Here is a 10000-nt window from a genome sequence, read left to right as displayed (position 1 = left end):
ACGCTAACAATGGTATTAAATTGCAATAGCCTATGATTAAATGTAATGGAATATTCAACTAAGGTAGAATGCTGTTGTTCACTGATATACTCCGAGTCTCTGGCCCTCTCTTAGAGCCAGACATAGTGAGCTGGCCCTCTCTTAGAGCCAGGCATAGTGAGCTGGCCCTCGGAAGAAAATGTTTGGGGACCACTGATGTAGGCTAACATTCCAAGTTACAGAATAGAAACTAATATGTTAGCTTATGGCTAATGTATATGAGAAATCCCATAGAGATGCTAACAGTTAGCATAATCGATAAACATGTATATTTAGAGCGAACTTCAGACCATTTACAAAAGGGTTAGGCCTACATGTGAAGTGTTCTTTGTTTACAACTGACTATTAAAATACTCAAAGGCTAATGTTTTCTCTCCATATAATACCGTGTAGGAAAAAACGTGACTCATCAATGCTACTTGAACAGAAGTAGCTGCACAAAATCCCAAGTAGCCTACCTCTCGCTGCACAAAACAAACATTAGGCGTGCGTGTGACAACGTGGACCCACTAGTGATCATGTGACACTTGCTCTGCTGCAGCCAGGGGCTTCTCTCGCATACACCTCCTGGATTTAGTAAATTTCAAGTGTAATTTAAATACTCGATAATGTCAATTTGCACATTGTTAAAACAACAATCACGATATTGTCGATATATATCGCCCACCCCTACTGGTGAGTGCCACTGGCAAGAGGACACAGAGAGGAGACCAGCAGGTCATAGGGAACACACACACACACACACACACACGCCAGCATGCCGGAAGATTGTAAAAAAAAAAAGACACAGACACACCCCACCACATAGAGAGATACGCACACGGCCCGCCACACACACACACACACTTGCCAACATGACGCAGGGAAAACAGACTGGGTGCACTTTGTCAGACCCTGAAGCCTAACGAGCCTGTAAGCACACGGTACACACACACACAGTCAGAAGATGTTGCGCACACACGCACACAGTCTGAAGATGTTGCACACACTCATACACAGTGAACACTCCACCATCTCAGAAAGAGACAGGATATAAAAATTAAAACACACTCACCACCAGAGTCTACAGTCTGAGGATGTAGCTTGCAAGCACACACACACACACACACACACGCACAGACACACACGCACAGACACACACGCACAGACAGATACGCACAGACACATACGCGTCTCAGAACTAGGGTAACTGAGTGTGATTAACCTCTTTCTGTCTTATTTAAATCAGTCTCACACACTTCATCTCCTCCACTCTCATCAGAGTGTGTGTGTGTGTGTGTGTGTGTGTTATAAAGAAATGGGTTAAATGAAAGTGTATGATGAAGTGTAGTCAAAGAAGCGTGTGTGTGTACGATGTGAGAGAGGCTATATGAATGAAATGTGAGTGTGTGTGTGATGTGAGGTGTGTGTGTGTGTTATGTGATGATGTGATGTGATGTGAGGTGTGTGTGTGTGTGTTATGTGATGTGAGGTGTGTGTGTGGCTGTGGTGGGGTGGTTTTTCTGGTCTTCTCTCTCTGCCATGTCTGAACAAGTCCAGTCACACAACTCATCACACACTCACACTCACACAAAACATGATTATTTGGGTCGATACTGAAATCATAATTATTTAACACACTCACTCATTGACTTGAGAATCATCCTGCAGTTATAGCACAAAGTATCTACCAGTACATTTGCACATGCAATCACACACACACACTCACACACAATCAACCGAATCCATCATGATCAATTCAGGTTCTGTAGGGAGGTATGTGGTTCTGTGTGTGTGTGTGGTTCTGTGTGTGTGTGTGGTTTTGTGTGTGTGTGTCTGGGCAGGGTGTAGGGGGCTCTGTGGGGGGGTTGGTTCTGTAGGGGTTAAGCAGAGCAGAACATCCATTTCCTTTAATGGAGACAAGAAACCAGGTGGGCATCCAACCTCCACAATACCCCAGGCCATTTAGCACTAAACAGTACGTGCACACACACACGCACGCACGCACACACAAGACAGTTAGCACAAGAGAGCACATACTTACACACACACAACCCTGAGGACAAGCAACACTATAGAACACACACACACACACACCTCAGGACAGAGGAGAGGAGAGGAAGAGAAAAGGAGAGAAAAGAGCAGGAGAAGAAAGGAGGAGAGGAAAGGAGAGGAGGAGAGGAGGAGAGGAAAGGAGTGGAGGAGAGGAGGAGAGGAAAAGAGAGGAGGAGTGGAGGAGAGGAGGAGAGGAGAAGAAAGGAGGAGAGGAAAGGAGTGGAGGAGAGGAGAGGAAAGGAGTGGAGGAGAGGAGGAGAGGAAAGGAGAGGAGGAGAGGAGAAGAAAGATGTCAAGCATCCATCAAACTCTACCGAAGCGCTTCCATCAAAGTCTACCGAACTCTACCGAAGCGCTTCCATCAAAGTCTACCGAAGCGCTTCCTTTTGCTGAATTTTCTAGGAAGCATGTGTGTGTCATGTAGCCCAAGTGAAGTAAGGGCTTTTGACGACTTTGAACTCTCACACCGTAATCGTGTGAAGACTATTTAAACCTTTTCCAATGAGAGCAAGGCATTTAGGAAGGGTATTTAAGCCCTTTCCTATAAGCGCGATTGCGAGCTAATTAGTAGGCCTATACTTTTCTCTTTACGATTTTGCTTATTGGTTGCTGCTGGTTTATTTTAACAGATTAAGGCGAGACACGGCAGGTGAAAACATCGTTTTTTCATGCACTGGTCAATTTCGAGATTTTGAGCTAGTCTGTTACCTTAGCATGTATTCTATCACACGACTACAACAAAAAAGCCCGATTTACACATTTAGGTGTTTATTTCATTATATTGTGTCTACTCGCGCCTGTATATTGATCCTAAATTCAGCGAAAGTTAACATTCTAACCTTGCATGCACTCCCGCGACTGTGACCCAAAACATATTGTGTGTATTACCGTTGGAAAGCTCTGTTTTTCCTGTATCACGCTATGTGATCCATATATGAACACTTCCTTTGTATCAGCAACCAATCGCAAAAGTTCAAAGACGAGTCTAGACTGAGAACGGAATCTCATTGGCTGTCTTTCAAGGCTGTTTTCTCAAAACGAGTTTCCTCTCCCACTCTGAGCAAGGAAACTCCACTTCAGAAGCACTTACATACACCAAACTTTCTAGACTTATGCCTTATAGACTTATATGAAACTATATTTCGAAAAATTTTACAGAGGGGTTTGTTGATATATTATTCCTAACCTGACTTACATGACATTTTATGCCTAAAAACATGGCAAAAATCGATTTTTTTAGGGCTATTGACATCATATTCTGATTTACAGGATAACTAAAGTAGATATTCATAAATCCCTCTGTAAATCTTTCAACATCTATTATCTGAACACAATGAAAACATAATTTTGAACCTGGCTGTATCCAATGCTCAGGTTTCTTGCTTTAAAATGTATGCAAATCAGCGCATATTTAATTAGATAATGCCTAATTTGCATATGTAAACATTACATTACAGAAAACTTGTAATACATTTTTTTCTCATATCAATGTAAGTAATCAACTGGGTAAGTTTCATAGTGATATCTGCTTGTTAAAATTTTTACCCTATTCACCTGTAGTGTCTCGCCTTAATCAAACATGTAGAATTTAATTCATTGAGTGGGGGAATGATACTGGTGCATTTTAATCAAACATGTAGAATTTAATTTATTGACGTGGGGGAATGATACTGGTGCATTTTAATCAAACATGTAGAATTTAATTTATTGAGTGGGGGAATGATACTGGTGCATTTTAATCAAACATGTAGAATTTAATTTATTGAGTGGGGGAATGATACTGGTGCATTCATTGAGCAGGAGGCATGAATTTCAATAACGCACACCTGCAGCTTCCTGCGCACGCACACACACACACACACACCTGCAGCTTCCTGCAGACACACACACACACACACCTGCAGCTTCCTGCACACAAACACACAGACACACCTGTGGCTTCCTGCACACTCGCTAGTCTGTTCCATTGTGTATTTTCCGAACGCTAAGAAGAACCGTTGCCTCGTCTTTGAAGGATTTGACTCCTTAGTTCTACCAAGCATGTATCCTCGAGGATCCTCAACTTTGAGAAACAGCCAAGATGTCCTGCTCACTCACTTTTAAGACACGTCAATTACTGATGATGCAGAGAACCATCACCTCATAGGCTAGAATAAACAGACCATTGTTACACACAAGTGGCAGAGAATATTAACTTATACCAAAGCCTACACATATCATATGTCCATGGAGTATTCCCACTTATTTAGCCTGAACATGGACTATTCCCACTTATCCACCCTGATAATGAGGTAATCATATGAATGTGGACTATTCCCACTTATGAGGTAATCATATTAACATGGACTATTCCCACTTATCGACCCTAACAATGAGGTAATCATATGCACATTGACTATTCCCATTTATCGACCCTGATAATGAGGTAATCATATCCACATGGACTATTCCCACTTATCGACCCTAACAATGAGGTAATCATATGCACATTGACTATTCCCATTTATCGACCCTGATAATGAGGTAATCATATGAACATGGACTATTCCCACTTATGAGGTAATCATATTAACATGGACTATTCCCACTTATCGACCTTGATAATGAGGTAGTTTGATAGTTCCAGACATGAATGAATGTGGGCCAGTGTTTCCCCTACAATGTATTCATCAGCGGCGCAGCGGCGCTCCTGGAAATCAAGCACCACTGCAAAAAAAGTTGCCTAATATAAAAAAAAAAATAGACGCAAGTGAACTTCAGGAACAGCTGCCGTTCGTTCAGGTTTCATGTCAACAAATAATAGTAGGCTAACGTTGAAGGCGCAGTCAGGGATTCCACAGGAGATCACGCTTGTTGGTGTTTATGTTTAAGTTTATTAGCAGACGCAATTTTGTGCAAAAAAACGTAGCATACCTTATGTTAACCAAGGAACCAAATTAAACACGCCAGCGAGATAGCTCAGTAGCCTATTCCCAGATAAATTCCACGCATTGTTTCGTTTTTGTTTGTGATACAGGCAATGCTTTCAAGCCCTGTGTTGCTAACATACCTAGGCTGTGAAACTAAGGTCTAGCTAGCCTATTGGTGGGTTTAATTGAATTTGAGTAATAGGATACGCAAGCATTACATCTGAGATAGTTTGTAATTCCTGTAGAGCTCACCAAAATTATAGATATGATACAAGACACTTATCTGCTATAATCCAAGATAGAGTTTTTGAGCATTTATTTTACCAAATGACATGGGAAACATAATTCATTTCATCCACATATTCTTATGCACCATGCACAACAACGGTACTAAGTTAGCTTAAAACCGTGAGAATCAAGCAAGCCTCACGGGCCGTCACGGCATTAAAGTGACAGGCACTCAATTCGACTTGCACAGCACCAATACAGTGTAATGGCATGAAAGAGAAGTCTGTATAGTTTATACAGTGCTGTGCAAAAGTTAAGACACCCATGCTGAAATTGGCTAAAGGGAGGAATAAAAAACATATTTTGCCTTTTGTCTTAATTAAAAAAAAAATAGGACATCAATTATTTTTTAATGCATCATGTATCGTAAATAAATACACTGTATATAAATGTCTTAACTTATGCACAGCACTGTATATTCTAAATAGTAATAGTTTGTACAGTGGCCTACAGTGTACAGTTGTACAGTGGCTAATACTAATAATGTAAATGAAAAAGGTGAAAGAAAACCATGAATAATCCTGTTCAAGTACTACAATAATCATGCTTGTGTTGATGGTTATGTCATAATTTGTAACTCAATCTGTCCATTTACAATACAAATCAATTTGTAACTCAATCTGTCCATTTCTTTCACAAAATCACCATTTAAGGAGTCATTTTTCCAAATGTTTTTTTTTTTTGGGGGGGGGGGGGGGGGGGCTTCCTACGATCAACAGCACCACTGCTGGAAAAAATTCTAGGGGAAACACTGTGGGCTATTCCTGATTGATTGTATTTAATTACAATACGTGAACAAAACAAGCGCTACGAACTTGTTTGAAACTGAAAGTTGTCAGACGTGAGAGGGAACTTTTTTAACTTTGGAAACTTGGACTAATGATCGCACAATTCCGACTGAAAACGCTTCCGCATATAGGATGCTCTCGTGACGCTCTTGTGACGCTCTCGTGTTTCCTCGCACGTCTGGTCTCTCCTCGCTCTCACCTCCCCTGGTTGCAGTTAGACAAACGAGACGTTCCTCGACGATGTGGCGCTTTGAAGGATGTCCAGGGCACGAGCTGGAGGACCGAGAACAGAGGAGAGACGCCACATGCACAGAGAATGAGGAAGAGAGCGCAAGACCTGAGACAGAAAAGGATTCTGGGTTAACGTGTGTGAGAGGGGGATTCTGGGATAGCGTGCAAGAGGGAGGATTCTGGGATACACACACTGGTCAGAGAGTCAGAGAACCAATACCTGTATGTGTGTGTGTGTCTGTGTGTGTGTGTGTGTGTGTGTGTGTAAGTACGTGTGTGTGTGTGTGTGTGTGTAAGTATGTGTGTGTGTGTGTAAGTATGTGTGTGTGTGTGTGTGTGTGTGTAAGTATGTGTGTATGCATGCGTGTGTAAGTATGTGTGTATGCATGCGTGTGTGTGTACATTTATCAGCAGCAATTGCTTCCAACTCTGATTAGAGTACAATGAGACTTCATCACAGTTGCCCAAGGAACACACCTGATGACATCATTATAGATCACAGAGAGAGAGAGAGAGAGAGAGAGAGAGAGAGAGAGAGAGAGAGAGAGAGAGAGAGAGAGAGAGAGAGAGAGAGAGAGAGAGAGAGAGAGATGCATGGGCTAGTCTTATCTTTTCCCTGACTGAGAAAGAGAGGGATGCATGGGCTAGTCTTATCTTTTATCTTTTTCCTGACTGAGAAAGAGAGGGATGCATGGAGAGAGAGAGAGAGAGGGATGCATGGAGAGAGAGAGAGAGAGGGATGCATGGAGAGAAAGAGAGAGAGGGATGCATGGAGAGAAAGAGAGGGATGCATGGAGAGAGAGAGAAAGAGAGGGATGCATGGAGAGAAAGAGAGGGATGCATGGAGAGAGAGAGAGAGAGAGAGAGAGGGAGGGATGCATGGAGAGAGAGAGAAAGAGAGGGATGCATAGAAAGAGAGGGATGCATAGATAGAGAGAGAAAGAGAGGGATGCATGGGCTAGTCTGATCTGATCCCTGACCGTCCCCATCTCTGTCTTCTTGTCCAGATACGTAGTGAATGTGCTTCTGGGCCTCCAGTCCTTACATTACATACATATATAGGCTACTACATCTCATACATCAGACACATCTGAGCCCAGAGTTAAGACTACTACTTCCACCACAGAGGCACACACACACGTCCATGGCCTTGATGTAGGACTGCTGACCGATCTGTAGGAGTCATGTGTGTGTGTGTGTGTATGTATGTGTGTGTGGATGTGTGTGTGTGTGTGTGTGTGTGTGGAGAAACACTGGACATACGACATCAGCGTGGAAGGCCATCAGTCCAGGAAACTTCTAAGATCTGCCCATCTTTGCTGTTATGGCAATACTTTAAACCTGTTCAATACAGATAACGCCAGACACGTACGTGTGTGTGTGTGTGTATGTGTGGACACAATGGCATTAATCTTATCGTCTGTCCCTTGTCCCACGGCATCCACCCTGCGCTTCAGTTCTCTCTCACACGGGTGGTAAATACTGATTGCTAGTGAGGAACTCACTCCAAGATTGTTGGTCGCGATCACAAGCTGCGCTTCAAACTAATTCTGTGTTTTTCAAGTGACAGCGTGTGTGTGTGTGTCGGCCATGTCTACTACTGTGTCATTTGAGGTGAACGGCCGCGTCGCGTGCTTGCGATTCGCTTATCAGACAGCAACCTGTTGCTCCAAGCCCTAAGAAATAAACGCCGGCCGGTAACGGTAGCCAAACCGCCGGGCGATTCGCTGTTTACCAACGTCATTCAGTCATCTTCCCAACACCCATAATGTAAACAAAGCTATGAGAGCGGTGGACAAACATATTGTCGTTTATTTTCACGTCCTCTGACATTCTGCACATCTAACGATGCTTCAGGTTGTGTCGCTGAACCCAACGGCGGTACAGGCGAGCTCTAGCTAGCATAGCACAGCGGGGAAAGCCCATCTGCCGACCGACTTTTATGCGCCTCATTCGCAAGAAGCCGGCTCAAAACCTGTACCATATCCAGCATGTGGGTCGTAAAACACTCGAGTAATGTCTAAACAGACCAGTAACTAAAGAGAGTAAGGTGAGCCTTGGTGTTGGTAAATCGCTGAGGCGTAAGTCTAGGGCTAACGTTAACGTTGCTTCCCAGAAACTAATGGGAGGGGCGCAGGAAAACCGTTTCAAAGCGATATGGCTTCCTGACCGCAAATGTGTCGTGAATCATCTGACAGGAGACCAACTGACACTTCATTTCAACTCAGTTAAATCACATGTACTGGCATAAAGCGGCGAGTTTGGCTGTTTTAAGAACTGTGTGGAATATCACTGGCACTCCTCGGCTCGCCTCTCCTGACTCTAGGCTTCCATGAGCCTGCTACTTTGTTGCCCCCACATTCGGTTCCATCATGGAAACATTTCACTGACAGAAACACTGACTAGGCATATAGTGGAGACAGAAACACTGAATACAGTCTATGGGGAGAACCGGGTTCGTTACTTAGAACTATCCATTAAACACACACGCGCGCGCGCGCACATAGATAAGTGCAGTGGTCAGAACAGCGACTCGCCGCCGTGCAAACATTTGATTGCCCAACTGATTGCACCGATTGATCATACTGGCGCTGTCTAGCGCTTGAGTTACACACACACACCGTTACCGTGCCGCGGTCTGGCTACCTGCTGGATACACACTTGAAAGGAGACACCCCTTGGTCCCTCGCGCTCCTATCTTTTTTTTCCTATCTTCACTCCTCCATTGCCTGCTCGCGCAACAGCCTTTCGGGATCCTTCCGCACGAGCTCCCGGGGAACGACCAGAACTAAGTGAGCATTCCGCGGCTCGCTCGCAGTTCCAATAATCCCTCGGAAACCGCGGGCGTCTCTGCTAACGGCTATCAGACAGAGAGACGACACAGGACTACTCCCTCACCGCAAGCTATGTCCGACCAGCGCGAGAGGGAGAGAGAGAGGCGCCTCACTCGGACCAAGAACACGGCTAACATTACTGATGGAAAACACTTTAAAAAGCTGGCTACCTTCTCCTGGATCCTGTTCGTCCGGTCTTGGCGAGAGGCGGGCGTCGTATCCTGCGCTCCTCGCGCACCGTTATCCGCAATAAAGCCGTTATCTTAAAGAAAAGTCCCTCTTTCCGAGCAGTTCTTTCTTTTTCCTTCACTTGCCAGTGCTACCAGCGGCTCCGTGAGCCAGGGCGCTTCAGTGACGTAAAGAGTCGGGATGCGCGTGCACGTCATTGAGCTTCGGGAGCGCCACGCACTTGATGGCATGTTGTGCGTGCGCGAGCCTTCGCCATGACAGGAAGGTCAGCGCGTGCAAGCCCGAACTGGGGACCCTAAATTAATTAATTAGCCAATTATAAACGCTTACTCAACAAAGTTTTCAGATTATGCAAAGAGTTTGATTTAGTGATTTTCTTTCTTTCAAACAAGCCCCTCCCACCTGGCTGTCTTCCTTTAACTGCCAGTGTGGAATAGCCAATGGGGTAAATGACTACCCGCCAGCACGGCTCCCCGCTCGCAGAGGAGGGCGTGGGGTGCATGCGTGCTACCAGTGTGACGTTGCAACTCTGCGTGAAGTTCGGGTCTGATCCTGCAGGGGTCACTACGCCCACCAGCGTGTTATTCCTCCAGGGCAGCTGTGAGCATGGCTGACTGTGTGTGTGTGTGTGTGTGTGTGTGTGATAGGTGTTTAACTCTCTGGGAAAGAGCACCCAGTGGACTGTGTG

The sequence above is a fragment of the Alosa sapidissima genome, chromosome 22 (assembly GCF_018492685.1).
Source record: "Alosa sapidissima isolate fAloSap1 chromosome 22, fAloSap1.pri, whole genome shotgun sequence".
Lineage (NCBI taxonomy): Eukaryota > Metazoa > Chordata > Actinopteri > Clupeiformes > Clupeidae > Alosa > Alosa sapidissima.
The sequence above is the reverse complement of the archived record's forward strand: the minus strand, read 5'-3'. Positions refer to the sequence as shown.